This window comes from Balaenoptera acutorostrata, chromosome 9 (assembly GCF_949987535.1).
Source record: "Balaenoptera acutorostrata chromosome 9, mBalAcu1.1, whole genome shotgun sequence".
NCBI classification, from domain to species: domain Eukaryota; kingdom Metazoa; phylum Chordata; class Mammalia; order Artiodactyla; family Balaenopteridae; genus Balaenoptera; species Balaenoptera acutorostrata.
The window spans coordinates 40,797,280-40,811,967 of NC_080072.1; the positions used below are offsets into that span (position 1 = coordinate 40,797,280).

General features: G+C 42.8%; 1 protein-coding gene across 18 annotated transcripts in view; it reads left to right on the forward strand.

Annotated features, from left to right (window-relative positions):
* Positions 1-3,146: 3,146 nt before the first annotated feature.
* Positions 3,147-14,688, forward strand: part of SOX6 (SRY-box transcription factor 6) — a 640,888-nt gene continuing 629,346 nt past the window's right edge. For 14 of the 18 annotated variants that reach the window (XM_057553077.1, XM_057553084.1, XM_057553082.1 and 11 more), the window contains exon 1: positions 4,886-5,008. The gene's annotated coding sequence lies outside the window, so the exon portion shown is untranslated. Of the gene's footprint in view, positions 3,542-4,003; positions 4,348-4,884; positions 5,009-14,688 lie in introns of those variants that run through there. The other 4 variants (XM_057553079.1, XM_057553081.1, XM_057553078.1 and 1 more) reach the window with 3 other exon arrangements.

Genomic DNA, 14,688 nt, shown 5'->3' on the forward strand with positions numbered 1-14,688 from the left:
ACGCTGCAGCGCTCTCTGCCTTGCCCTCTGCTCTGTACTGCGGCGCCTGAGGCTTGAAAGGAAACCCTTAGGGCTCACCCCCGCCCCCAAGGGCCACGTGTCAACCCAGGCATAGCCTGAAGTGCGGCACCGAGACCCCAAACTTTAGTTTCTTTCCTTTAGGGATTACTGTTGTGATTGGCTCGGGGTTCCGCCGTATCAATCTACTTTCGTGTCAGTTTATTAGACAAAATCTAAAGAGGATTTCTGCTCTACTTCTCCGGAGGTCCATCGCGGCCCAGTATGAGGGCCTTGGACGCTGGAGATCTTGATAATGTCGCTTTTTTTTTTTTTGCCTTCCGCCAGCGGCCTGCACCTGGTCGGCGGGGTCAGTCTTAACCCCCAGGTTTCCGAGTGCTGGGTGATTTAAAGACACGGATGTGCTGGTACTTGCAAAGCCAAACTTATTGCAGCAACTTTGAGGAACCCAAGTCGCACCCCAGTGTTTCCGTCCTGGATGTTTCACCTCCCTCGGTGGCTCTACCCTGAGGATTCAAGCTTTGGGACTTAAATTACCCCCTCTTCTCTCTGCCCTAACTCTGCAGGCATTTAGGACAGCTTATTCGATTTTGACCTCTTTAAGCTTTTGAGAGATTTTTAGCCCCCTGTGGTTGAGTTCCAGGGCCAGTGAGAGGCTCTGGAACAGAGCGCTGGGCCAGGCCATACTCATGCACAAAAACAAAATAAAACAAAAACAAAATCAAAACCCAGAAAAGATTTGACCCTTGTCTAGGGTAGAAACACGGGTCTGGGTTTGCCTCTTGGGCCTCTGAGGTCAAGGGGCACTCCTGGGAGTTCTGGGAGCCAGGTCTGAAGGAGCTGGCAGGAAAAGTGCCAGGCATTCTTTTCACTGGACTCTAGGTTCTGGCCTCTCGAGGCAGGTTTTCCAGTCCTGAAAGTCTCTGTGGGTGAAAGGGACACAAAATTTCTGGTTAGGGACTAGCTCTCCTCTCAGCCAGCAGTCATCAAGTCATTTTAACTTGCAGTCTTCAAGCTTCCAATCCTCAAGCATCATCTTTCCTATTGGGGTAGAAGCACAGGGCTATTCCTTCTGCCCCACTAATCCAAGATGCTCATCCTCACCCTTACTTCTATCCTTTTCCTTCTCTTGTCTGGAGTTCATATGAAACCAAACATGGAGTGTACTTTAAGAAGCCAATATATGACTAACAGACATCTCAGCTTGTTCCATCTTCTGTGCTTGCGTACTCTCTCCATTTTCTTCAAAGTTAGTGGAACAAAGATGAGGCTTTCTCCCCCGTATCTTTTATCACTTAATCTGTGGGAGGTCTTCCTTGAATTGGCAACTTTAGATTGCCATTAATTTTCTGATTTTTCTAGCCATAATTCCTGACTCCTTTCTCCTGGTCCATATCTTCTTTCACAGATTCCCTGTTTATGAAATGCCTCAACATGGCCATCTCATATCAGTTTCTACATAGCAAGGACCTCACCTCCACAGACCTCTGCAGGTTTATGCTGATAATGTCAGAATCTCTCTCCTAACTTTTAATCTTGATGTAATTTGGACTCTCCACTGACCTCAGTTTCTCAAATCTATTTCTTTGGGCCTGGTTTATGGCAGGCTAACCTCACCTCGTGCACATTGGCCGCTAGTTAGCTCTGTGTCTGCTGTTGTCAAAGCTAGTGTTCTCATCTGACTCTTTTACTCTGCATCTCTATCTACTACCTGACATCACGATTATTCTCTCCCCTCCCAGTCCCCCAGGATTTTTGCACTGAGATAAAATTCCAGGTCTCTGCTCCTTTAGGCCACTCTATACCCTTCAAATCTTTTATCTACCCTACACATGCATCAAAGAGAATTTTTAATTTGTGTAGGTTTTTTTTTGGGGTGGGGTTTAAACATAATTTTCTGTATCTGACTTACATGTTTTTGCAAAATGCTATCCTGGGTGACTGAAACTCTTTTCATCTTCTACAACTTCCCAGCCACCCATCTTGAAATTGTTTCTCCAGATCTTTTCCTCTACAAAGTTGAGGTAATACACATGTATCACCCACCCAATTCTGTGTAACACAAACTTATCCATATAATAAATGTGGAACTATTTAATTTGTTGTTGTAAAGGTATAATCATTTTTCTTTGGTAGTTTGTACATATCTTGTTATTCATTATAATTTTAACCCATAAACTCCACAATCTTCATGGCCTCCAGAATATTGCCACCTACATATGTTAAGATGTATATCATCTTAACAACTCCTATATCAGTTGCTTTTTCTTTCAATTGCTCCTCCTCCATCTTTTAAAATAAGTTCCTCTTCCCCTATTTACTGAGATCCTATTAACCCGTGTGTTTTCATTATCTCTGTTTCCTGCATCTCTTTCTTTACTCTCTTTTGATTACTTCTCTTTTTCATTTTTCTTCATCCTTCTCATTATTCACCCTAATATTCACTCTTCTTTCCTTCTTCTTGGTCTGCTTTAGCCCCTGTTCTTCCCCTTCTCTGTATCTGCCTTGACTCACTTCTGTGGTCCAGTTCTGTATCTCAATACTTCTTAACATTCAGCCCATTCGTCCTCTGTCATATAACTTTTTAAACGCACAGACTACCATCCCTACATTTCCTCTCCCATTTTCTTTCCTCTTTTTCTCCAGTTCGCTCCTTTCTTTCTCCCCAGTTGTCTACCTTTTCCCCGCTTCGGTTTGCCTTCGTCTAGACTCCTCCATCCAACAGCCCTAGCCCTAACAGCACTCCTTGGGTCCTTTATTCCTCAGCCTATTTCTCTCCACCTAATACTTGTCAACATTCCCCTCTAACCTCAACTCTCCCTTTTCTTTGTCGTCTTCCATTTCTCTCCTACTAGTCGCTTCACTCTCTCTTCTCAGGCGCTTTCTCCAATTCCAACCTCCGCTCTTGCCGGTCTCTGCCCTCTCTCCGGCTCTCTCTCCTTTGCCTCCCGCTCTCCCCTCCTTCTTCTTCCCCTGGCCCTCCCCCCTCCCTCCCAGCTTCCCTGCCTGGCTCGCTGCCTCCCTCGCCTCTTGTCTCATCTTGCCTGTGTTGTCTGGGAGGGGAGCCCTGCCTCCTCTCCCTCGCTCAGATCAATGCCCTGGCCACTCACTTTCTGATGTTGCACGACGGGAAATGCTTTGAATACTTACGACATGGCCGCTCACACTGATTGCCAAGATTGACAGCACTAACCATCGCCTTCACTTGTTTCAAGGGGGAAGCCCCTAGTCACCCCGCTCTGCGCGCACCTCCCGGCACCCCGGCGGCAAACTTCTGCCGGTCAGCGTTCCCCCCGCCCGGGGCGGGACACCCCCGCCGACTTGAGTTAACGGGCTGCGCCGGCCGCGGCGCTGGGGGGCTTTGCTCTCTTGCTCCCCGGGCTGTGCTAATTGACCCAGCAACGACTCCCCTTCCTTAATTTTTTAAATTTGTATCTTTCCCTTTTTTCTTTAATGCCATTTACTCCCGCGGCGCAGCGCACAAGGAACCCTCCCGTGCGGTACCATCCTGGAGCCCGCCCAGGTAACCGGGACGGAGCGAGCGATCTAGAGAGCGAGGGAGGCAGAGCGAGAGCGCGCGGCCCATTTGTGAGCTACCTGTTGGGGAGCAGGAGAGGGCAGGGGCAGGAACCCCGGGCCCGGCCGCCGGCCCCCAGTGCCTTCCGCTCCTGCCCTTCCGGGCAGCTTCAGGGTTAGTTTCACCGAGCCGGGACTGAGGGATTGGGGTAGTACAAGAATTGAGCGCGCGGAGCCCGGCGAGGGCGCGGGTTGCCGGGAGCCACGGCTGCCCAGCCGGGGCGGGTTTCCGTACTTGGCTGGGGAGGGGAGAGGGGGGAGGAGGAGCGGGAGGAGGGCGCTGAGTGGGGCCAACGCAGAAAGGGGGGGGGGGAGAGTAGCGACTGAGAAAGGGGCCCGAGCGTCAGCCGCTCGCTGGTGGACGCGCGTATCCCCAGGATGCGTCCCCCTCTCGGAGAGTTGTGCCTTGTTCCGGAGGCGGTGACAGATCTGCGTGGCGGGTTTCTGGTTTTCTTGCCACCCCCCTGTCCCCAAAATCCACTCGGAGAAAACACATGTTGTAGCCGTAGATAACTGTGCGTGGGACACTAAGGCAAAAAGGGCAGGAGAGAAAGACAACGCAACCTTTGACAACAGAAAGCTGTTATCGCCATCCTAAGTATTCGTCCGGAAATCTGTCCGCCCTCTCAGCCCACCTTATTCCTCCTCCTCCGTCTCCCCGTATAGATATTCTAATCTATGTAACTGGGAATGATATGAAAAAGAAGTCAGGTGGCTTAGAGAATGAATTCTCAAGTCTCCGTGAAGTTTGAGGTAGGTATTTCATTGAAGTTTGAGCCAAGTGTGTGATGGAGGAAGCTCGTATGCCTGCGTGTGTAGTGTTCTCTCTCTCTCTGTCTCTCTCTCTCTCTGTGTGTGTGAAGTATATGCGTGTGTGCTCTGTGAGGGCTCAGATGGGACCGCTGGGTGGAAAGGCCCTTTGTGCCCACAAGAGGGCAGCATCCTGAGGGCTTTGTGAGCGCTGTATCTCTCTTTATCGCTGCAGGCTTGGGTCTGGAGAAAGTTATACCGAAACTTTCAAACTGATATCACATCTTATTTCGTGATATTCAAAAAGAAAGACAAAAAGAAAGAAAGAAGGAAAAAACAGAGAAGTGACGAAGGAAGAGAGAGAAAAAAGAAAAGCAGGCAGCCAGCCTACCCGGGGAGAGTCCTAGTCACACCAGGACTAGGGGGAGGGCTGTTTTAATTGTGGGTTTGGCCGACTGACGACTGGAGTGCCCTCCTCGGCTGTCTTAGTTGTAGCCGGAGGTCATGTAAATCGACCTTAAAAGAATGCATAAGCCATAAATTAAAATAAACCCTCACCCAAGGGCTGATCCATAAGTAGACAATATCCAACCTGGACAAAACGAGCTTCCCTTACGAGCCGACCTAAACCGCATACCCCCAAAGAATAGAGACTAAATGCAAAGTAAGTTTCCCAGCGAATATTTTGTTTTCTTGAAAAGTGTTGGGTTGATTCGCCGTGTGACTGACTACGATGCCGCAGTTTTCCGGAGTGCTTCAGTGTTAGCCAGGCTCGGGGTGCGGGAGGTCGGGAGGACCTGCTGGGTTTCTGGGCTTCCTAACGCTACCCCCACCCCACCCCACCCCACCCCCATTTTGGTTTGGAAACTTTGGCTATTTGTGGGGTTGACGCTGGCCGAGGGCGGGCAAGAGTCGAGGATCTCCGCCGCACTCTCCGCCCGGGTGAAGTTTACCGGGAGGAGCTCATAAAGAAAACCCGGGTAGCTAGAAAAGCCGTATGCTCCCTCCTCCCACCCTCACCCCAACACCGCTCCGCCGCAACTTTCCCGGGACCCTGCGCGAGTTGCCTCCAATTCCCTGCGCTCTCTCCTTTCTTCCCCCACCCCTCATTTTTGGACGTGACTTTTTATGATCTTTTTAGGAATAAGCAAACCGAACTCCAAGACAATCCGAAACCCAAGCGCTAATCCGTGGCCCTCTTTCCCCGGACTCTCGGGCGGTGGTGCCGGGTCGGCGGGGGTGTGTGTGAGGGCCCGCCCAGCCCTTCCCGGAGCGGGCTCGGCCTCGGAGTCCTCGCGGCAGACGCACAGCCGCCCGCACGTTTCTTCCGCTCTCCGCGTCCCTGAGCCCCGCCGGCGGCCCCAGTCTCTCTCGGCGCCCTGCCGGGGCCCCGCCGCCCGTTGTCCTCCCCGCAGACCGGCAGAGATCCGCCGCTCTGGGGCTCGGCCCAGGCCCAGGGGCGGTGCTGCCACCCGCCCGGGGCCCAGCCCGAGCCTGACGGCTCCCAGAGGGAGCTGCTTTCTTCTCCCTTAAAGGGCCGGTCAGAAAAGGGAAGGGGCTTGTGCAAAGGTTGCCGGGGTTGCTCGGGCACCAAGAGAGGGGCTGCGGAGGACAGATTAGCTCCGTTTCCCGGGCTGTGTCCCGGGCGCTCCGCGGAGCTTTAAGATAAAAAGAGAATCGGTGTGTTTGGAACAGATAAAAGGTGGTTGTTGCTGGCGTCTTTTGAGTTTTTTGGGCTTTTTAAAAAATTTTTTTAAAGCTCTCTTAGGCTGACCAAGTTTGAAAACGTTTGACTGTATGAATGGCCAGATACCAGATATTGAATGCTGCCCCTATTTGGGGACTAAAAATAAGTCTTCGACTTTGCTGGCGGGGCTGGGATGTTAGAGAGATGGGCTGTCCCCGGCTCCTTCTGTGTGTGTGACCTCCTCTGAGGGCCAAGCTTGAAGTTTCGGTCTCGAGATGGCCCACAGCCGTTGCTGCGGCAAACTGGCCTGGGCTCCGGACCTCCCTTCGCACTGTCAATGGGGCGCTCGATGACGTCCATGTCCGGGGCGCTTGACCCCGGCGCGCACTCTTGCGGCTGGGCTTTTGGCCCTGGCCGGGCGGCCCAGCCAACAACCCAGTGGAGTCGGGATGTGAGAGTGCCCCCTCTCCCTGCCTCCCTAGGGTCTCCTCCCTTCTGCCCTGTTTAGTCACATGCCCAGGTTTCTCCCCGGGTCTCGAGGAGAACAGACACAGCCCCGCCCAATCTATTTCCAGGAGGTGGGTTTGGTGAATAAAAAGGTCAAGTGGTCGGGTCCGAGAGCTGATCCATGGCGAGGGGGGACAGGATGGACACCTGGCAAGGACCGCCCCGCCTGTCCTCCCCCCCACCTCGTCCGCCCGCTCACGACTAGCCTCCCCAGGCCACATTCTTGCGCTAAGTGCTTGAGTCTGTGGTAAAAGCAATCCCGAACCGGCCAAGAGCCGGCGAAGCTGATCCCACGATGGCATTTTGTTTTGAACAGTTGCTGGGGTTGACGTTTCCTCATAAGGTAAGGTGTCACTGGACAGTCGGCTGCCCAAATGCCACATGTATAATTAGCCTGCGCACTCAGCACCTCGTCCCGGAGGCCCATAGGCACGGGCTTGGCGGACCTGGTCCACTCAGCACCGTTCCAGGCTACAGGATTCCTGAGGGAGGGCCGAACCAGCCAGGACAGCCTTTGGGAGGCCCTGGCAAGAGGGAAGACTGTGACAATGTAGCCTTGTCTTTGATTTTTCTCTCTTTTTTTCCCCTTCTCTTCCTGTTTGTCCTTTATTTTTCGGTTGAGGGCGGACTACTGGTTAGATGGGCAAACCAGACACCAGAGGCAGGGTGCAGACTGAATGAGGAAAGGGGATGCAGAGTAAATCTGGCACTATACTACTCTCCACACCCCGCCCATGGGGGAAGGCTGCTAGTGACCTTCTGTCTGCACTAACCCAGTAGGACTAGCCCAGACTTGGCATTGTATCCTGGCTGGGGTAGGGGTTTCAGCTTCTAGTTGGCCTGTTCACCTGTCTCTGTGCTCCCTCGCACACCCACCCCAGAGGTCTCAGCAAATTACTGTCTGTGCCCTGACTGCAGCTTCTGTTTTCCCCCTCCAGGCCTAGCCACTTGGGGCTGCTCGTGTTCACTGTGGGGTGAACCTGGAAATATCTGCTGTCTTTCCCTGTCTTACTCTTGTTCAGCCTGGGGTTTTTAGGAGCAGTGCCTTGTCCTCTCTGTCCGTACCCAGATTGGTGCTTGAGTTTCCTACCTAGCTTACCAGACGCCAGCTTCAGGTCAGCTTTAGCCTGCACTCTCTGGCAGAGACCAGATTTCCGCAGTCATGAACATGACCTTCCCTCTGTCACCCTGTGCAGTCACCATGGAATTCAATACTCAGCATTAGGCACTTTCATCAGTCTCCCTTCTTCCCTTGTTTCTAGGCCACTCAGATATTCCTGATACCTACTAGAAGATTCTCTTTATTTTAAAACAAACAAGCAAACATCTTAAACTTTCCACAAATTTAGTGGGATAAGATTAGCTTGTCTATGGCAGCAAGAATGTACCTTTCTGATGCGAGGTGGGGACACGGTTTATTTAGTTGCATTTGCTTTTTATTGAATCAATGAAATATTTCCTCTTATTATAGTAGGGGGAAAGTTATGACTGAATTTTTTTTTTTTACTGTACCAGACCATAAATATATTATCTATATATATTTGAGTGTATCTGCCTGAATACACATATGTGAGTGCATGGGCAGTAGGCCAAATGACATGTAAATTTTTTTCTCCTACATTTTTGAAATCCTCATAAATCAAGAGAGATTGTCCCTTTCTAAGACAAGAACAACATCCACCAACCAAAAAAAAAAAAATACTTTAGACTCTGAAAGCAAGTAAGTATGCACTACACATATTAGATCTAGTTTATGACTAAAGGCAGTAAGTAACCAGGATCCAGACAAGTGCTAGGTCATTAATTCCTTAGGCAAGCTAATATCTTCTGTTGCTTTTCTCATGTACCACCAACACCTCCTTTTTCCTCTGCTCTCCCACCATATTCCTTTATTTATAGTGGCAAAACTAAATAGTCTTTGTTTATTGTTTATCATATTTATTGTTGCTCTTAATTTTTATTTTGGAAGTAATAAGAAGGAACTTTCTCTTGGTGTATATTTTTTTTTAAAATGCAAAAAACATCTACGAGTTTATTATTATGGAGCATGATACAAACTCCTATAATAGTATATTGTGTAAGTACAATGCTCAACATTATACTATAAAGGAAGATAAATGTAAAAAAATTAATAAAGCAATATCAATATCTATACCTTAAGTTGATTCTATAATGGAATCAGTAACTGAATATCTAGAAGAAATGCCATTCAGTAGGAATATTGTCTGCTGAACATTTTTTCATTAGTAGTAGAAAGCAACAGATATTTTTCTTAGTAAGGGAAAAGCACATATTTGAAATATGTTAACATATCTAGCAAATCTTTCTCTTATAAGGCTTTAAGATATATTACTTTAAATACATAAATGATAAATTTTGGTGGCATTATTGAGATTTTATGTCTGTTTCTATTTGACTTCTTTTAGGAATTATTGGGTTATTGGTCATTGATGAAATTTTACACATATCCATCTTATATTAAGGAAGCTAGTGACATTTTAAATAATCCTCTTTCAATTAGTACACTAGGTACTGGAATAAATGAATTTTAACAAAGTTTAATATACACTGGCTTTAACCGTTACTTTTAATATTTTCTATACTTTTCAATATTGTTAGGTTATATATCTCTAAGTTTGAAAGAATTCTCTTGTTAGTGAGAGAATTCATATATACCTTTTCACTATTTACAAACAGCATTCTATAAAAGTATAGTAGAGTACAACTAAAATTTTGGTTGATCTAAGAGCTATTTGTTTAAATATAGTTTAGGGGTGCATATATATCAATTGGTGTTTTTGAAGTCAAGTGAAACATTCCATCAAGCTAATGTGCCTGAGAGTACCATATCAGGCACAGACAGGTACTAGAAATGATAAAACACAGATAACATTCAGCAAGATGATTTGCAGATGGGATGTATTATCTGCTGTCATGAGGTTAGATGGGTCATATTACGGTTTTTTAAAAAAGTTAATCTAGGTTATTTCAGAATTATCAAGTTATGTGGGTACATGAGATTTAATGAGAACATATTTTATTATAAAAACTCACTAAAAAAACAAACAAATATTCATTGCTTTTTAGAGCAGAAAATGGACTCTCTCTGCATTTGGATTGCTTCTTGTTTAAGAAAGATAACTCTGCCCTATTATTTTTTTCCTAACAAGAAAAATAATATATTGAACATTTTATGTCTTTATCCTAACTCCACATTTTCTACTGATTATGCTCTGACTATCAACATACTCAAGTAAAACAAAAACAAAAACAAACTGGCACTCTGGTATACTCTATGAAAAGCAGTTTTTATTAGTAGTAAGCACATTTTAAATGTATAGCATATCATTTTCGCTTGAGGTTCTTCAACTGTGATCTGAAAATAATTGTTTTGGTAAGAGTTATATCAGAAACTTTCATCATTCTCTTATTATATATTCATTATTCATTTATAGGAAGAGTGTTTTTATTTTCCTTGTTCTGTGGAAGAGGGTAAAAGCTTTTCAGCTAATTGTTTTGTTTAGACATTTAGTCAAACTGGAAATAATTTTAAATTTGTGTTATGGATTTTGATAGAGCTTTTCAGGTTTAAATATCCATTGTCATAATTTGGGTGAAAATATCAATTGAGAGTGTAGGTGGAGGTTGTAAAATGGATTTCATTTAAATCTACTATGGACTTTCTCACCTCTGAAAAAGGGTGCTGGTCTGTTCTTCCTCAAATCTGTGATAGTCTCAAAAAAAGGACCTTGAAACCCTAAAACCTCAGAGAAGCAGTTATCGATTCAGTGCTTAACTGCAAATCCTTTATATTGTTGCTCAAAATATCCAACTTTACACTAATATTAGCCATTCTTTTTATAGTGACACCATGCTTAGTAAAAAACTTCTAAGCACTGAGGTCAGGTGTTGAGATTGGATTCTAGTTTATTTTTTATGAATCAGATAAAGATTTCTGTGCATGAGACCATATGTGAAGATGAGAGAACAAGAACATTTCCATATCAAAGGCAATATATCTGAGGCTGCATGGTAATTAAAATGCAGTGGTTTGGACTCTGTGCACTAGCACTTAAGCAGAGCATTGCCGGGACCTTGTGCATCATGCAGGCGGTTGCCTCTTGCATACTTCTTGAAATACACTTATAATTTTGTACAAACATTTATGCCAGTCCACACTTTTCTGTGGATAATTTGTATTTCATCCAAACCATTCAAAGTAGAAGTTATTTTTTGAGCTACCCCCTCATTATGGCTTTTGTGCATCAACTATTTTTATTCTAGTTGTTTGTATTTCCTTTTGCCAGAATGATGGCTTGTTTATATTCAGAATCTCTTCTTGCTCCTCTAAGACCCCTTATATATCACTCGTATTTTACTATTCACTCAAAAAAACTTTCATCTTTAGTAAAGATGTGAATTATTTTGAGGTTAATTGTAGATGCTATAATCTATTGTAAACTAATAAACTACATAAAAAAATCAACTGCCCAGCTATTTCTATTTTATAATGCCAATATATTTAGTAATCCTCACTATTTTGCACAGTACATAATACTGGAAAAAAATTCCTTTTCAAAATGTTTAAAAATTCTGAAATGTTCTTCTTTACCTTTTAATGGCATGAAAATGCATAGTGGAATTCTCTTTCATACTACTTCAAGTGAAAAACAATTATTTGAAACTATAGACATCTTTATGTTTATCTAAAGGGTTATCTCTTTGCATTTATAGGGAGACATTTGAGTTTATTTATAAAGAACTGGGTTAGCATCATAGCCTGTAGTTATTTGGGGATAGGATAGTGAAATAAAAAAACCTAACAATTGGTAGTCCAATGTTGTGTATATTTTAGAAAATTTGCATCTTTGGTAATTAACTTGAATTCGCTGTTCTGTAATTTTCTAGATTTTCTATTTCCGTATTTGCTCTCTTTCTACGCATGTGGTAAGGACTTCACTAGTATATTTTATTTACTAAGCTCCCCTAGTCTATAAAGCTTTTAAAAGATTTTTCTGGATTGAAGCACCATGTATTGAAGAAGCCTAATATGATATTATGAAATCCTTTAAGAGTTTTTGTGTTTAAACTATTTTGGATCAAAATTACTTAAGTATATTGATTTGATGCTTTTCAATGATGACATGTATAAATAAGCATAATAAATATAAGGTAATTCAAAGTTCTTTATGTGATGTGCATGTTAGCATCTATGCAAACATTCTGTATTCTCTCATTTCAAGTTCTCCCATGAGCTCTTTCTTCTCTGAAAATTTCACAAGAAAAATCTTTAGATGATCTATTATCCCTGCTATCTTCAATAATTTGTTGTTTCTAGTCATCTTAAAGAGACGAATTGAATTGTCTATCTTTAATGTATCCATTCAAATGCAAAAAGGGACTTTAATGCTATTTGTGATTTTGACTTCACTGAGCGCAATTTTTTTGCTTCTTTGAAAAGTAGTTCTTTAAAATTAGACAAAGAAAGTTAAAGATGCTTTATGTTCCACGACTACACAACCACGATATGTGGAAAAACGAAAATGCAACAGATTTTTAAAAATTAATTTTTATTGGAGTATAGTTGATTTATAATGTTGTGTTAGTTCCTGCTGAACAGCAAAGTGAATCAGTTATACATATACATATATCCACTCTTTTTTAGATTCTATTCCCATATAGTTACTACAGAGTATTGAGTAGAGTTCCCTGTGCTCTACAGTAGATTCTTATTAGTTATCTATTTTATATATAGTAGTGCACAAATTGGGAGATTGGGATTGACATATACACAGATATATATATTTTTCAATGACAAGCATAGATTTTAAATGGGACTCATTCCGAGGCATGGTTGCAAATATTTCCTTTTATGTTTTACAAACAGATCATTGGGTAACGTGATTGAGCACTTACTAAGTTCTAGGTATCCTGAAGGGCATTTTTGAAGTCACAAGTTTTTTACTTTTTAGGGACTTTCTCTTCTATTGAAGATTTTTAATATTTGATAGGTGGGAAATTTAGGCACGGTTGTCATGGTGCTAAGCAGGTCATTGGTAGAAGTGGAGAAAAATGCTCCTAACTAGGAGAGAATAGTTCATTGTTCTCTCTTGGGAAAGAGTATCAAAGGGCAGGAATGTTAGTATTTTCTCAGAAATAATCTCCAGCTATCTCCATGGGCATTGAACCTTCTATGTAGGAGAACTCATCCACCCCATCTGCCCCCAATATATGCATGGTGTAATCTCTAACCTTCCATTTCTTCAACTCTAAAATGAGAGTAATAATATCTACATCATAAGGTTATTGTGAGGATTAAATGAGATAAATAAATGTAAAACACTAACCTCAATAGTTAATATATGTTATCTATTACTGTTGAAGGGGTATTGTACTTAGAATTACACAGAGCTGGCTTCCCATTTCAGCTTTACTACGTACTTGTTGTGTAATCTTTGGCAAGTTATATAATCGATTTCTTTTCCTCTTATATGAAATGTTCACAGCAATACATGCTCCTTTCTTTCTTTCCTAGAAAGAAGAATTAATTAGTAGTCTCTCAGACTTGGGGTAGAGTAGTGACTAAATGCAGAGTTTGGATGTCCAGCTCTCAAATTTGAGAATATTCCAGTTCTAAGGGCTAGAAGAGATTTTGAAAGATCATTTCATCTGACATCCTCCCTCCTCCAGGGGTGTATTTCTCCATTCGAATTAGTTAAGAAGCTCTCTTTTTTGGGAAAGCCAGCAAAGAAGGAGATTTTATAATCTTCTTTGGTTATGTGTTTCAGTGATTAACACTGGGAAGTTCTGAATGTCAAATATATACATCTTAACCTGCTTTTTTTTGCTTTGATTTTAAGAAAAAAATGGAAGCATATTCTTCATTTGAATGACACACCTACATGTGAAAAAACCAAAATTAAACTTGCAATTTTTATTTCTTGAATCTTTTCTTTGAAGTCTTATTTCCTAAATTAGTTGAGCGACCTTAGAAAAGTTATGCAACCTCTTTAAGTCTCAGTTTCCTAATTTTTAAGATGGGGATTGTGATAGAATTTATCGGATAGGGTTGTTGGGAAGATTAAGTTTGAAGATAATTTATATAGAAGTGCCTAGAACAGTTCTAGGCAACTGTGTTAGGATTAATTCACAATAGTTATAAGTAATCAGTAGTAGAACTGTAGCATGAAAAGGGCCCTTAATTCTCATGTGTTTTATAGAACTCAGTTTTCAAAGTGCTTTCATATTCATTGCCTCATTCAATAAAAGGTATACAGGGTAGATAACCTTACCAGTCATACTGTCTAACTTCCTACTTGATAGGAATAACTGTTTCAATTGGGTTTTGCTTCAGGATATTATTCACTATAAACAAAGCTTGCGTGTCATAAATTAGGGCTGGCATTTTTGGCCTTCCTTTTTCCCCCAATCTCTTTTATATAATGTCAGTGCTCATTTATTTTATCATCATACTTATTTCCAGAGCCAAACCAACACTGCTTTTCCGTATACTGAATGTAGATGAATAATACATTGTTGATCAGGAACATTAAATGTCAGTTTATATATGTCTTTAATTTAAAAATTAGGAAATGATTTAATTATAACATAAAGTATGGCTAGTTTGAAAGACAACACATTTTCAAAATATGGGTTTTATGAGGGAGGATTAATAAAAGGACCCTTGGCGGTGAAAAGGTGAGAACCACTTGCTTACATAATTTCAAAGATGAAAATGCATGATTGATCCTAGTGAGGAGGTATGAATATAGGTAATTCTATGCAGTGTGCTAGTTGCTATAATGGAGATATGTATAAGAGCAGAAGTACCTATGTTAAGGAAAGCTTCTAGTAGGAGATGGCCTTTGGGCTGTGTCATAAAGGTTAATTAGGTTATTTGAAGTAACATCCTGAAGAGCATTGGACACGAGGGAAACATTTGATGGTGTTATTGACTATTTTGTAAGTCTGATAGCAAAATGTCTCATATTTGTGTCTTTGTGATCCTAGAAAGGCCATGCCTATCATGAATGTGAAGTGGCCATAGGCCAGCAGTTTAACCTCTGCACTTCTCTTTCTTAGCTCAGTTTTGTGGTCAGGGACATTGTGAGTATATTTTAAGGTACAGAGAAGTTTTCTAAATTATTGCT